This window comes from Notamacropus eugenii, chromosome 7 (genome assembly GCF_028372415.1).
Source record: "Notamacropus eugenii isolate mMacEug1 chromosome 7, mMacEug1.pri_v2, whole genome shotgun sequence".
In the NCBI taxonomy this organism is placed as follows: domain Eukaryota; kingdom Metazoa; phylum Chordata; class Mammalia; order Diprotodontia; family Macropodidae; genus Notamacropus; species Notamacropus eugenii.
In genome coordinates, this window is record NC_092878.1 from 125,655,785 (window position 1) to 125,670,448 (window position 14,664).

The following is a 14,664-nucleotide window of genomic DNA, read 5'->3' on the forward strand; positions in this document are numbered from 1 at the left end:
TCTCTAGTCTTTAAGTGTATGGGAATATAAAGCTTCCCTCCTGGGCAGACCAGATCCCCAGAGAATATGAGAAAGAGAATGGGCAGTCATTGCTTCTTTGCTGTCTTTGGTTTGCAGATCTTGGGTCACAGAATAAAAGTTGTATCCCTCTTTTGCTAGGGCCCCATTCTTTGCAGCATAGCAGCCATGGGTCAGCTGGACACCAGCTGTTTACAGTCTGTTTTTAAAAGGGGGTGACCTTATATTGGATCTCTCTCCATTTTGAATTTCCTGAATTCCATTGTCCCATTGTGAACTAGACCTTAGATATTATTTTTCCTCTGGGATGAATTCTCCCATATAAACAGCCTGTTTTTTTCTAAGCTTTCTTAAATATTCTCTTTGAAAATGTGAAAAATCCCTTTCTGTCCCAGTCTGCCTTTTCTTGAGCCAACTTTTACTGTTCTTGCTATTTTAGCCTTATACCACCTGGCAAGCTTTAGTGCCTGCTGGCATTGCCCCGAACATGTATAAAGGATGTCAGCAAGACAAGAGATGTGAGTAGGGCCTGGGAAAATCATTCATACCCAGTGAAGGGCTAAGTACCTGCTTTACTGTAGCCTCTCCTCTGACAAGTCACTATGGGTATACCCTGATTTACATTCTATTGTTAGAAATTTTTAAAATATACCTAACAACACACACACAGAACCTAACTTTTTTAAGCTAATTTCTTTTTCCAGATAGAGCCAAACATTTTTCTTTTTGCTGAATTCTTTCCTTTCTCTTTCTCTAAGACATAATAGCCCCTCTGTTATTTATTGTCTTACTCTCTCACTCTACTGTATGTCTATACATTGCTATGTGACATTTTTTTTCTTCTATTTTTCCCTCTTAAGTCATTAGCAAAAAGTTGGGTTCAATTTCAACAGGCTAAAGTGGGGGGCTGAGTTTAATAAGATGGAGTTGAATAGAAATAAACACAAAAGTCCTCTAGCACATTCGATTAGACCCCCCTTTATAGGGAATTTATAAGAAGACATGCAAATGGGTTCCCCCAGAATGAGAAAGTGTAGATAGATTGATTGCAATCTGCATTGTTATACCAATATTGATAGAAACCTGGATCCATCGAAGAGCTAAAGTAAAAATGTAAAGTCCTACATGCGGATTAAAAAAATAAAACTTTCCTAGTCTAAGATAGAATAGCAATGTCTAGGTTATATGAAAAAGGATTTATGGGAGTTTTAGTGGACCTCAAATTCAATAAAAGTCACTGATGTGACATGACAGCCAAAAACACAAATGCAATCTTAGTCACCATTAAGAAAAACATGGCCCCAAGAATGCAAAGTGTGAAAGCCTCACTGTTAACTTCCCTGTTTAAGCAATATATGAAGGACAATTCTTTTTAATTTCTTTTGCTTAGTTTAAACTTTTATTTTAGTTTTTCAATTAACAGGCATTTCTTTTCCCTACTGCCCCTCTCCTCTACTTCTGAATTGTACTGTGTTCAATGGGCATTGATGAAACAGAAGAAATCTGGAGACATATTTACAAAATGGTACGAGACTTCGAGACTATGCCACAGTAGATTGGTAGAAGGAAATGAGCATATTTAATGTAGATAATAGAAGTTTAGAGGGAAAGTCATAACTGTCTTTAAATACCTGAAAGGCTTTCTTGTTGAAGAGGACACATGCTTATTTTGCTTTACTCCAGAGGGCAGAACTAGGAATAACTGGTGGAAATTGCAAAGAAGCAAATTTCAACTCATTTATTTAAAAAAAAATTCTAACAATAAGAACGTTACCAAAGTGGTTTCAGTAGGTAACAGGTTCCTCCTACCATGTCCCCAACTGGAGAGCTTCAGACAAAAAATGGATGAGTACTTGTTGGCTAGTTGTAGAAGAGATTACTACTTAGTTACAGAGTAGATTAGAGAATCTTCATGATCCATTCTGTAATATTTTGGATAATGACTCAACACTTCTGAAGGGTGAAGCCTCTCTGATTAGTTTTCATTTCCCATGAAGCTCCAGACCCTAAAAATTAAGGAGTCAAGACTTTTAATTTCTACGAGATGTTATTTTGGAGGATATAGGGGATACTGTCACAGTTCAAAGGAAGGCAAGGAGGAAAATGTTAAGATATGAAATGGCTGTAACATCAGGTCTTGAGTCATGGGGCCAACCAGAAGCACAGTGAGCCAAGACAAATGATTCACCAGAAAACTTTCCCACAAACTTGAATTATAGTATGTGGGGTCTAGGGTCAAGTACACAGGCTATATTGTAGGACTTATATCTGATTGGTTGTGGGCCTCAGGTTTAAATTACTTGTGATATGAGGCACAAGGCTCATGCTTGAGCTGATCACTGACCCATAACATTGACAGTGTTTACTGTTTTCTCCCCTTTTGAGTCTAGGCTGTATTCAGTCCATCAGTCAAAATGCATTTGTTAAGTACTTACTATGTGCCGGACACTGGGGACATAAAAAGAGGCAAAAGATAGCTCTTGCCCTCAAAGATCTCACAATTTAATGAAAGTTAAAGTTGTTGGCTCAGACACCTAAAAAGAAAATCTCATTCAGTCAATTTTAGTAGTATTCTATTCAAAACAAAGCTTGATTGATTTGATTCCTGTAAAATTATATCAAAGTGACATTAAATAATGTTGCATTAGAGTGACATTTTGTACTTTTTTTGAGGCAAGTACTCACCATGACTCTGCAGCTGTTTAGGAAGTGGTGCTAAGCAAGGACTTTGCGTTATGAGTCACGTGGGCTACGTACAGATTTTGAGGAATCCAGGACCAGGAGCATATTGCACAATAGTGTTGAATCCGAGAGGATGGATGGATGCAAGTTACTGTGGAAGATATACAGACAGCAAGACAATTCAGTGTATGTATTCTGCAGGTTATTGGACACTGTTGAGCCTCCTGAGATCTCTGGAGAGATTTATAGAAATGAAGATAACTTGATAATTCTGCTTCTGACCTCAAAATTGCTTAAGCAACTTTATTTAAATCCTTCATGGTGAGACCAGAGTGGATTGTGAAGGATGTCAGCTAGAGACAAGAACATTCTCTTCTGTAGCTAATGACCCAGTGCCAGCTGGTTATCATGGCCCAGGCTATCGGTCAACTAGGTTTTTAGCCAGAGTGGACACACTATAGAAAACTATAATCATGTTTAAGGAAGCATATTTACTTTCCTAGATTGGAATACATTAAACCTTGATAAAGACATGACATTGAGGCATGACTAATGAAGAGAAAAAAAGGGAACCACTCGAGAGTCTCAATACCCCTAGGTCACTGTCCTTAAATATTTGCATGTCTTGGACAATCAATTTGATGACAATGTTAGCACAGGGATAAGCATTTCTAATGGCCTTTAACTGGAGAGGGGAGAAGATCTCTGACTTTGTGCTTAAGTTAGAGAGGCTTCTTCAGATAATAGTAATCAAAGGAACAGCGACTGTAAAATGTATGATCATGCCAATGTAGCAGGAGCTTAGGGTTGGTTCTTTATCAGGTATAGGTTAGGTAAGGTGATTACCCCCTCTCTACCTGATAACTAGGTCATTCTCCTTATTTCTTCTCATCCTTTGTTCTAAAGTAATCAAAAATAATCAAATCAATTAAAGTAATCAATAATCAATATATTCTGATATGTCCATATTAATTGGTAAAATGCTAAAATCTCTCATTGCTAATTAATCCACTCTGAGCCTGTATCCGCATTTAGTAAAAATTATGCATTTATAAACTGAAGAAAGTTCTTTTCCCATAAACATTTGTCTATATAAATCAAATCTTTAAACATCCTAGGTTTAAATGATCAGATTTGCTGACTGTCCTATTTATTAGCAGTTATTAATGGTAACAGTAAAAGAAAGACATAAGAAATAATTTACAATTTATCAGCAGTGGAAAAGCATATATATTATATATATATGTATGTGTGTGTGTGTTGTGTGTGTGTGTGTGTATATACACAACACGCACAATCCAAGGTACCATTAAATATAATTGTCTTCTACTCAGTTCTGGAAACACAGTCCTGATCTAGGATACTATTAAGGTCTCTTTAAGAATTTTCGTGTTCTTCTGAAGATAAGAATGAAATTCAGTAGTATTAGGAAATAAGGACCTTTAGTCTTTTTTCTTTGTCCTCTCTTCAGCCATCACAGTTAGCATTCTCATCAGAATATGTCTCAGTATCTTCGCAGACTTCTCATAGCATGTAATGCTAAGTTGGGGCAGCTAGGAGACTCAGTGGATAGAGCACTGAGTTTGGAATTAGGAAGATCTGAGTTTAAATATGGCTTCCAATGCTTACTGTGTGACCCTGGGCAAGTCACTTAACCCCATTTGCCTCAGTTCCTCAAATGTAAAATGGGGACACATTGGAGAAAAAATGGGCAAGCCTCTGGTATCTTTGCCAAGAAAACCCTATGAACACATCCATGAAATCATGACTAAACAACAAGAAAATTCCAATGCCTGTTAAACAATCTATAGTTTCTCTGTGAGAGGCTATTTAAACTCCCCGATCATTCAGTCATCCAACCATAGTTTACCTGATAAAACGCTGTAATTTCCAATAGCAGTATTATAGTGGCAGACAGCCAGTACAGGATGCTGAACTTGAAGTCAGGAAGACCTGAGTCTGAATCCTACCTCACACAAATATTATCCATGGAATCCCCAATCTCTGTTTCTTCATCTGCAAAATAAAGATAATATAGTACCTGTCTTCCAGCATTATTGTGAGGATAAAATATGAAAAATCCATTACAAACCTTAAAACATTACATAAATGCTAAGTATGTCTGCTTCATCAAGAGGTAACAGCTTTTGGTTTTGTGTGGGAGATTACCAAACCAGAGATAAAGCTGATGGCAAGAGAGAGAACAATAACCACGAGTATGTACCATACATTAGCCCAATCTGACACTCAGAAATCTCAAAAAGGATGGGCCATTGAGATCAAAATGGATTCAAATCAATCAAACTGGACTAAAAAAGCTCAGGCCAAGCCAGCTGGACTCTTGGACACACTCAATCATTCTAGAGGGATAGGGAAATTTAGGAGCAGATGTTGAAGCTGGGCACATTAGGGGTAAAAACCAAGAGATTTCCCTTAAAGAAGCCAGCTGTATTTTACTGCAATCATGTTGGTTGCATTTGGGAGAGGAATGTGGGATTGGTCTATCAGAAACCAAATTCCATTGGCTTGGCACTGGAAAGTGGAGAATGGGGTGAGGAATGGGAGTCACCATGGGTCCAAAAGACTTTAGCTGCTGAATCATAAAAGTTTTCTTGGCCTTTCTCATGGGGACACGTAATATATCATCCAGAACTCCCAGGTGAGGAAACACTATCTATCTTGCATATAGGCACCTTCTCTGCAACTTATAATCCTACAGAGTTGTACAGAACAGGGGGAAGTTAATTGATTTGTACAGTTACATAGCCAATATGTATCAGAGACAGGACTTGAACCCAGATCTTTTTGGATTTGAAGAGTGGTTCCATTATCTCACTGCCTCTCTAAAACAACCCTATGAAGCAGATAAACCAAATAATGTCATTTCCATTTTACAGGTGAGGAAAAAGGCTCATGGAAGATATTACTTCAAGGCCATACACTAAATTATGTCAGAGCTAAGGCTCAGTTCCAGGTATTTGACTTCAAGTCCAGTCTTCTTTCAATAGCACCAGGCAAAATGTTGACTGACAGCATTTCTGTGTGCCTAAAATCTTTTTAATCCACTGCGACTAAGTGGTGGTTGCCATTTCCATTGCTCATGTGCGCTCCCTCTCCCTCTCTCTCTCTCTCTCTCTCCCTCTCCCTTTCCCTCTCTCTCTGTCTCTGTCTCTGTCTGTCTGTCTATCTGTCTGTCTCTCTCTCTGTCTCTGCCTCCCAAACTTTCTTGTGCCCTAGAAGGTCAATAACTGGTGTTTCTCACAGTGTGAACAAGGGTCACATGAGAAAATTTTGATGCTGGAAACATTTCCCCCTTTATAATATTAAACATGAAATGATGTTTAATTAAAAATTCAACAATTTTGAATATGGAAATGGATTTGCTTTACTCCAAAATATCTTTTGCCCTGCCGCTTTGGCCTGGGGATATTCTGTGTCCCTGGATCTTTCTTCTTTGGGGTTCCATTAATGTGCTTAAGGCTTAAAGTGTCCAATGGCCAAATTAATGGATGACAAAGGAGACTTTCTGCCCTCAGTGCTTATGATGTTCTCATTAGCTGGAATGTATATCCCACCCCTCAGAGAAGTTCAACCTTTGTTTCAAGGCCAAACCCGAACAATGAGCTCTTCCATTTCACCAAATGCTCCAGCCTAGAATACATTCTCCCTCCTCTGAATTCCTGTACCATTGATTATTTGTACCACTCAGCTGGTACTGATTGAATCCAGGCTATTTTGCATCATCTTTTATTATAGATGTCCCATTTCTCCAACAATGTTGTAAACATATTAAAGGCATGAAGGAGTATTATATCTTTTGTACTTTTAGTGGTTACTGCAGTGTTTTATAAATGATGGTCAATAAAGGCAAATCAGTGTTTGTAGACACACCTACTGTGTGACAGGTGCTATGTCAAGTGCTGGGGATATAAAGAAAGGCAGACAGTTCCTTCTTTTAAGGATCTTTCAATCTGATGAGGGAAACACCACTCAAAGAACGCTATACAAACAAGGTGTGTGTGTGTGTGTGTGTGTGTGTGTGTGTGTGTGTGTGTGTGTGTGTGTGTATACATATACATAATAAATTAGGGACAACCTCAAACTAAAAGTGCTGATGTTAAGATGGACCAGGAAAAACTTCTTGCAGAAGGCAGGCTTTTAGCTGAGATTTAAAGGAAGCCAGGGAAGTCAAGAAATATAACCAAGGAGGGAGAACATTCCAAGTATGAGGGACAGCTGGTAAAAATGCCAAGAGTTGGGAGGTGATAGAAAGTCATGTGCACAGAGCAACCATAGAAGACCAATATCGCTTAATCGATCATTGAATGTTTGTTGATAATAAGCAGGCAGAGAATCATGGAATCATAGATGCATTGATGTAAGAGATTTTTGAGGTCATTTAGTCTAACCCCTCCCACATTTTACATTTGAGGAAACTGAGGCCCAGAGAGTTCAAGTGACTTGCCCAAAGTCAGGTAGGTAACAAATCACAGAGATCCGAATTGAACCCCAGCCTTCTGATTTCAAATCCAGTGCTATTTCCACTCTTCCAGCAGTACCAGGATTCACTCTCCCCAGCCCAAACATTCCCCCTTTGTCTAAAATAGGGTTGGGACAGAAAATGAATTGTGATTGTATCAGGCTTTCAGAATCCTCCACTACTTACAGTACATTAAAAAAGAGCAAGGTATGTGAGGCTTTGATGTCCTAATAGTCTTTTCAATTCATCTGCCAATATTCATTAACTACCTACTATATACAAAGAATGGTGTTGGCTCATGGGGTAGATGTAAAGTTTAAGACAAATGAAATCCCTCATCTTATAGACTCTAGTTTATAAAAGATATGGCCAGATAGTTATAATACAAAATGGTACACACGTCGCCTCAATTTCCTCATCTGTAAAATGAGAGAGTTAGATAAGATGGTCTCTGAAGTTGTTCTAAGTATTTTATTTCTTGTTGTAAGTCCATTTAGGAAGAACAAAGGGAAGAGAAACAGAACTCCTGGTCACCACTTTCCCAACATCTGGATTGATCCTTTAGGGCCATCATCAATTTTCTTTTCAAGTTTTCTACAGGCTTGATTTTCCCCAAAGCAATCTCTTTATCAGAAACTAAAAGAAGGTCTTTTTTTTTTTTAATCATTTTATACTATTTGTACATACACAGGTATAAGGTTAAAGGTAAAGCCGAAAAGATAACCAATCTCATCTCTTGCTCCATCTTTGGAATATGAATGTTGCCAGCCAACACTTTTTCTCTTCCTACCAGCAGTTCTTTTTCTCTAATTATTGCGCTTCACTCCAGCCTTACAGAGAACTTTCTCTACATAGGGGTAAGGGGAAGGATGAGTGAGTAAAGCCAAATTCCTCAATAGAGCCCAGGTAGAAAGATGGCTCATCTGTAGTTTGAGGGGCAGAAGGAAAACCTCAGATCTGGTTTAGTTTTGTCTTTTGGGAAGTTTCTCCAAAATCAGTCAATCAAAAACCATGACTACCTCTTGATTAGTTTCCACTCTTAGTCAGGAATTTAGACTGCCATTCTTTAGACTAGGGTTTCCCCTTGATCCTTTCTGTACCATTGTACCACATGTAGCCAAACACTGTTTCTTCCTGATTGAAATCTCTGTCTGCATGAATCAAAAGCAGTTAAAATAGGTCAGATTGTAGTGAGTTAGCTTTTAAAAGCAATACTTAAAATAGCAAACAGACAACTGTCCTCTTGGATAGAGGTAGGAAAAGGGGAGAAGAAGGAATAAAATAAAGTGCCTTTTCCTTTTCTAACTTTCTGGATTTTTGGACAGGTGAAAGTTCATCAGTGATAACTCTCCCCATTTCTGGCTATAGCTGTCCTGTCTGCCATGGTCAGTCAATAAGTATTTGTTAAGTGTCTACTCTGTGCTGGGCATTGTGCTGTGTTGGGTAGCTAGGTGGTACAGTAGATGGAATGCTGGTCCTGGAGTCATTAAAACTCATCTTCCTGAGTTCAACTTCAGCCTCTGTTACTTACTAACTGTGTGGCTCTGAACAAATCACTTATCCCTGTTTATCTTAGCTCCTTGTCTATGAAATGAACCAGAGAAGGAATGGCAAACAACTCCAGTATCTCTGCCAAAGCAAACCCAAGTAGAATCATGAAGAGGCTTGAAAAACGACTGAGCAACTGTATTAAGTGCTGAGAGTATAAGGCAAGGTAAAAGACAGTCTCTGACTTCAAGGAGCTCACAGTTTAATGAGGGAGAGATTATCTAAAGACCTATGTACAAACAAGATTCCTACATGATAAATTAGAGCTAATCCAAAGAGAAGGAAGGCACTTAGAAATAAGAGGGATCAGAAAGGTTTCCTGTAGAAGATGGGATTTTAGCAGGGACTTGAAGTCCTGGTAGATGAAGGTACCAGTCATCTTGATGCTTCCACCACACATAACACCTCTCTCCATTTGACATGCCCTAATGTTGCTACCACAGCTGGTTGCCCCTTCTCTTTTCTCTACAGTCTCAGCATCCGCTCAAAGTCTCCATGCTGTCTCTTTGTACTCTCTTGAGAATCCCCAATTCTCTTTATGGTGGGAAGAAAAGAACTCTCGTCTCCTTTAGCTGTGTCTTCCAGGCTCTGTTTCACAAACCTGTGACCTTCAGTTCAGTGCCATGCTGGGATGTCTGCTTGGGTGGTACCGGTTGCTTGACTTGCTCTGCTGTTCAATTTCTCTGCTTCTCTTACTCATTTCTTTTTTCCTGCTGCTGCCAAACTTATTTTTCTGTCATGCTGCTCTAACCACAGAACGCTTTTGTTCCTGGAATCTCTACTGTGCCTCTATGGTTACTCTTCCTTTGACTTTTTGGTATGCAATTTAAAATCTGAGTACTTGAGCAATACAGTTCATTTGAGCAAGCTTTGATTAAGCACTTTGTGTGCTAGGTTCTTTGCTGGACAGTGAGGATATAGAGGGAAGATGAAAAAATGTAGTCCCTGCCCTCCAGAAACTTATATTCTACTGCAGGGATAGGGGAACTGCGGCCTCGAGGACTTCACAGAACAAATCCTCTTAAACTTGAACTCAGTCAAAAGGCTGCACCCAAGACCTAGAAGACCACATGTGACCTCAAGGGTGCAAGTTTCCAGCCCCTGTAAGACAGACACTTAGGTAAATAGCAAGTGTTGCTGGAAGGAGGGGTTTATTCATATAAAAGACCTGAAAAAAACAACAAAAATAATAAAACCCAGACATTGGCTCTTTCTTTCTCCTCCTATGTCTTTCCTATCAGGAAAGGATAATTTTCCAGACTATATATTTTCTCCCCATAGGCATAGCCAGAGCCATAGTCTCTTGGTCTAAGTCCTTTTCTATCCCCTTTCCTATTAGAAGTTAGAGTTCATAAATGTTTGTTGAATGATTGACTGAGCTGCCTATATTCTAAGCTATCTGATACTGGTATAATGGCGGCTCATTTTTTAGTCTGGAACAAAGGGAAGAAAAAATCCAACAATGCTGGATTCTGTTTAACTCTACCTTTCGGGAAGTTTGTAAAAAAATGTGTTTTTTTAAACAAAGTAATAAGTTTCTCTGACAATTACAGCTTAGAGTCCTCTAGTTAGGGAAATCCCTGATAACTGTTTTGGGTTGAAATATAAACCTTCTGGCCGAGGTAATTTTGTACATTCCCATTTAGCCACTGGCATCCACACCTCTGACACACAATTTATATGTAGACATGCAGAATAGTTATAAAGGATCATAGTTGTGTGTCAAGGGAAAAGACTTTCAAAGACACAAATTAATTTAGATTTTATAAATAGATTTGAAGTACAGAGAAGCAGGAGTCTCTCTATAGGTGAAGAGGGAAGTAAAAAGATAAAAGAGGATCAAAACGCCTCAGTCCCCTTGGTCTCTTGTGGAGCATTTTAGTCATCTCCTAGTGATTTAAGAAGGCAGAGGAAGCTTGGCTGCTTTTGTAATCACCTCAACACCACAATCTTAATCTTATTCAAAAGACACATTCTGCTATTGTGCTATAAAAAATGATGAGTAGGATGGTTTTAGAAAAACCCAGGAAGACTTAGAAGAATTGATACAAAGTGAAGTAAGGAGAACCAGGAGAATATTGTGTACAATAACAGAAATTTTGTAAGGATGATCAACTGTGAAAGACTTGACCACTCTGATAAAGACACAGTGATCTAAGAGAATTCCACATAACCCATGACAAAAAAATGCCATTCACCTCCAGAGAGAGAGAGAGAGAGTGAGAGCAAGTGAGCTATGAATTCTGAAGGCATAATAGAGGATCCTTTAATTTTCTTTTTTTCTTTTCTTTTTTGTTTGTTTTCTTTTGCAACATGGCCAATGTGAAAATATGTCTTGTGTGACTTTACATGTAAGAACTGATATCAATTTAGTTGTCTTCTCAATAAAGGGGTAGGAGAAAAGAGAATTTGGAACTCAAAATTTTTAAAAATGATTTAAAATTTTACATATAATTGGGAAATATTTAATGAAATAAAATATATTAAAAAAACAAAAAGGCACATTTCAACTGTCTACATGTGTGATGGTTCCCTTCTTTATTGCTAACTCCAACTCAGCTGTATTGTCCCTGTCCAAAACTGAAAGCAGATGCTCTCTAGTCTCTCCATTATCTGTCCCAGGGCAGAAAAAGAATGTTGTCTCTATTGGAATAAAAATCCCAGAATTCATCATTAGTTTTTCCAACTTTTTTTTCAGTAGCTCTAGTGGCAGGGAGTACACTGTCCTTTTAAGATACAACTCTTCTGTTTGAGATAGGAACCAAAAAATTACTCCCCAACCTTATGTTTCCTCTTCTGTATATTTTTCCTTGTCAATGAAATGAAAAGGAAGGTATCCTACTTGCGTGTGTACAGAGATAAATAAATACAAATTTGAGGAGGGAGATGAAAAGGAAAGACTTCACATAGGAGTATGCAACTGAACTAAGCCATGAAGATTAGGAGGAAGTTCATTCCAGGCATGAAATGCAGACTCTGCAAAGGCACAAAGGTGGGGGGTAGAAAGCTAATGTGCTGGACATCAAGTATCTCAGTTTGGCTGAAAAGGACAATACACGGAGGGAGTTTTTGTATGTTGAGCCATTTTTCAGTCATGTCAGATTCTTCATGTCTCCATTTGATGATTTTTTTGGCAAAGATACTGGAGGGGTCTGCTATTTCCTTCTCCAGTTCATTTTATAGATGAGGAAACTGAGGTAAACAGGGTTAAGTGACTTGCCCAGGATCACACAACTAGTAAGTGTCTAAGGACTTCAAGAAGATGAGTCTTCTCACCTTCAGGCCTGGTGCTCTATCTGCTGTGCCCCAAATTCACTCTATCCAACCTTGCTGCCCCAAAGGCAGGTAATGTGAAACAATCTGGAAAGTTGTCTGTCTTCCAAAGCCTCTTCCTTCCTATTTTTTTAACTTCCAGAAATTTTTTTACTTCCATTTACTTCCATAATTTTTTTTACTTTACATTTTTTAACTTTTTTACTTTACATTTTTTACTTCCGTAAATTCACTCTTGATCCCTTTGACTTAAATTTGTGCTAGCTTGCCTCACATCTTGGAAATTGCCATTAGGAAACACCTCGCCTGCATTCTTCTTTAAGGCATGATGGCAGCAGTACTAATTTATAGTCTGATGACCTACAGATAAGCCCTAGCTTGGCCACTTACTAGTTATGTGATATTGTAGAAATCCCTACTTTTCTGCCCTCAGTTACCTTATCTGTAAAATCAGATAATGATATTTTGTAGTCTGGGAGGTTTGATGAATTTTGTAAATCTCAAAACACTTTAGAAATACAAGCTTATTATCCTTCAAACCCATCCCTTCCCCTCCTCCACCAAAAACTCATTTTTCCTTTTTTATTTTCTACAACTTCCTTTCTCATGGACCCATGGAACTTTAAAAAATAGAGGGAACTTAACATAATCTAATTCAAGTGTCTTAGGAGCAACTAGGTTGGTGCAGTGGATGGAGTGCAAGTCACTTAACCCCAGTTGCCTCATCCTGAGTCATCTCCAGTCATCCTGATGAATATCTGGTCACTGGATTCAGATGGCTCTGGAGGAGAAGTGAGGCTGGTGACCAGCACAGCTCTCCTTCACTCAAAACAAAGTCAAGTGCAAGTCATGTCATTATTTCTCTGATGGCATGGTCTTCTTCGGCAATGAAGGACCAACGCACATGCAGAGTGTTGGGCCTGGAGTCAGAAAGATTGACCTACCTCAGTTCAAATCTGGCCTCAGACACTAGCTGTGTGACCCTGGGCAAATCACTCGACCCTGTTTACCTCAGTTTCCTCACCTGTAAAATGAGCTGGAGAAGGAATTGAGAAACTACTCGAGTATCTCTGTCAAGAAATCCCCAAATGGGATCACAAAAAGTCAGATGTGACTGAAAAAAAATGACTGAACAACTAATCTAAGTGCTTTATTTTTACAGATAAAGCAGTGGAGGGAAGCAGTATAGTACAGAACAGAGAGCGCTGAACTTGAAGTTACCATACTTGAATTCAAATAAACTTACTGCTTGTGTGACACTGGGCAAATCACTTAATTTCTCTGGGACTCAATTTTCTCATCTGTATGCAGCTCAGTTCTGCCTGCCACCAGCAAGTCAGATCTCCAGAGGGCAGCCACATTTCCTTCTCAAAGTTCTTGGGGGCAATTGTTCTAATGCTATTGCTTTTTTGCCTGTCATTATTGCCCCAGTATCATTTGTTAGTGACAGTCTCCCTCTAGTATCATTTAACCAGCTGACATCTCAATATGGTTGAAAAGCAAAACACATACATGAGTCTTTGAAAAGGAAGATTTATTAAGATTATATAGTAAGAACAGAAGTATAAAGACATTCTCCTGAACTGGAGTAAGCCCTCCTTTTTGCCACAGAGGGCCATGGGGAGAGTATGCTCAAATTAAAAATGGTTGCTGCAAATATTCCTCCCACTGGTTCCACTTCTGGACACAGCTCAGATAACAGACAAGTCACTCCCTTTGCAGGGAAGCCGGTTCATGGCTTGGTTCCTCCTTCAGGCTCTGCTGGCTCATTCAAGGTAGCTACCATCCCCTCTGCCATGGGCTGCTGTCACTGACCTCTAGGCATTCTTCTGACTTTTTGAAGTTCACAAGGCTGTGCTGTGCCACATATCACTTCACTTAAGATCTAGAAAAAATATACAAAACCTCGACAAAAGAAACTTCAGGGTGACACATTTACAATCAACACTGTGACCTTAGGTGGGAGATATGGTGACCCAAGCTGCTACCAATTCACCTCTTCCCCACATGGAGATTTACAATAATTCTTGAGTCTTATTTGAGAACCATCATGTGCAGGGGGAGAGAGAAAAAGAGAGACAGAGGGAGACACATGCACACACACACACACACAGACAGACACAGAGACATCCTGTAGATAAAGTCTAAGTTTCCCCACGTGTTCCTCTTCCTCATGTTGGAGAATATAATTATGCCTTTCTTTTGGTTTTCTTCCCAGAATTTTCAGTATATCAGTCCTGGTTGTGTATCACACTCACATCCATTAAGGTTTCCCCTAGACTTCTATTGAATGTTGTTAGTTATGTCCGACTCTTTGTGCATGTCAGTCCCTTGTATTTACTGGGATTGCTCTGCCTTATATGTAATGAGGAGTTGGATTAAATGACTTCTAACATCCCTTCCTGGTCTAAATCTGTGATTCTTTAAATGCAGCTAATTTCTTTTTTTTTAATTTAATTTTCCCTTTTTAGAAATTAACAAAAATCTATTCCCTTCACCCCCACTAGTGGAAAAGAAAAAGAGAAAACCCAAACATTTATTTAAAAAAGTAATGTAAAACACAACAGATTTCTACATTGGACATGTCCAAAACATGTCTCTTTTTGCTCCCTGAGTCCCTCTCCCCTGTGACAGGAGGTGGGGAGCATCGTTGGTCGTTGCCT